This window comes from Dermacentor andersoni, chromosome 3 (genome assembly GCF_023375885.2).
Source record: "Dermacentor andersoni chromosome 3, qqDerAnde1_hic_scaffold, whole genome shotgun sequence".
NCBI lineage: Eukaryota > Metazoa > Arthropoda > Arachnida > Ixodida > Ixodidae > Dermacentor > Dermacentor andersoni.
Window position 1 is genome coordinate 116983351 of NC_092816.1, and position 1232 is coordinate 116984582.

The following is a 1232-nucleotide window of genomic DNA, read 5'->3' on the forward strand; positions in this document are numbered from 1 at the left end:
CTTCACAAGAACTCGCCGCGCGTTTACGATGGTGTATTCTGTGTGCCTAAAACATTGCCGCCACAGAGAGTTAAGCATACCTCTACCTTATTGAAAAGGCCATAAAGAATAATTAACTTTGGAGTGCTTTCTTGGACTTTTTCAGGGGCAAGGAAGGGCCTGGCCGCCTCTTTGCAGAGCCGACCTCGGGACCACTCCACCTCGAGGAAGAAGAGAGCACCGGTCCCCCTCCCACTCCCCCATAGAGCACCCCTTTTCTGCCGCAAGGCGTGGCCTATTAAACGCAGAAATAAAGACGTATTAAAAAAAAAGAATAATTAACAAAGCGGTTGATGGTGATTCTGACCCGTCTAATCTACGAACGCTAACGAAAAGATAATTATTCACAAGCAGTACCGATGAACGCAAACATTCCGGATCCGCTCTTCCAAGGTTCGCAGATAATTACCCGTTGAATCAGGAACTAAACGAGAACCCGACGGAATAAATGGGTCTCACCGAGACTCGAACTCGGATCGCTGGATTCAAAGCCCAGAGTGCTGACCATTACAACATGAGACCTAAACATCTTCCATCGCCGGGAAACGAACCCGGACCTTCTGGGTGAAAGCGAGATAACCTAGCCACTGGACCACGCCGGAACGCGTTCGTCGCACCTGCGGAGGGCCTAGGCTAGGCACGTGTGCTTATAAAAAAAAAAAACGGCAGCACGAAGATAGCGCAGCGATGAAAAAACCTGCCGAGTTACGCTTTCGTATTCGCGTGCACGTCACGGGGCTCGGTTAATTACGGGATGCATGTGGCTTCCTTCATGTCTGCGTTGTTTGTTGTCATTCTTGCGACCACGCAAACACATTGGGTTTTATGCACTCGGAACACTTTGGCGAAATCTGGCGCTGGCCACCTCGATAGCCCAGTGGCGTTCGGCCGCTGCAGGCACGAAGTCGCGAGTTCGATTCCCGATACGCGGCAGCCGCATTGCATTGGTGACGGAATGCAAAGGGATCCGCGTACGTTTATTACAGCGCACGTTGAAGAATGCCAAGTTACCAGCATTAATCCGGAAGCCCTTCCCACTAAAGTGTCCCTCAAACCCCACAAGTGCACTTCTCTTAGGGACGATAAATCCCACAGCTACTCCCTTTATTTAGCTCTCCAGTTAGAGAGACTGAAAATCTTGGATATTTGTATGATTTCCCAGTGTTCTGTAGCTTCATACGAAATATCTCATC

The 1232-nt window shown here is 49.7% G+C and overlaps 1 non-coding gene across 1 annotated transcript; it reads right to left on the reverse strand.

Moving 5' to 3' along the window:
- Positions 1–489: 489 nt before the first annotated feature.
- On the reverse strand, positions 490–561 carry TRNAQ-UUG (transfer RNA glutamine (anticodon UUG)). The gene has a single exon. It is a non-coding gene; the product is annotated as a tRNA-Gln (tRNA).
- Positions 562–1232: the final 671 nt, after the last annotated feature.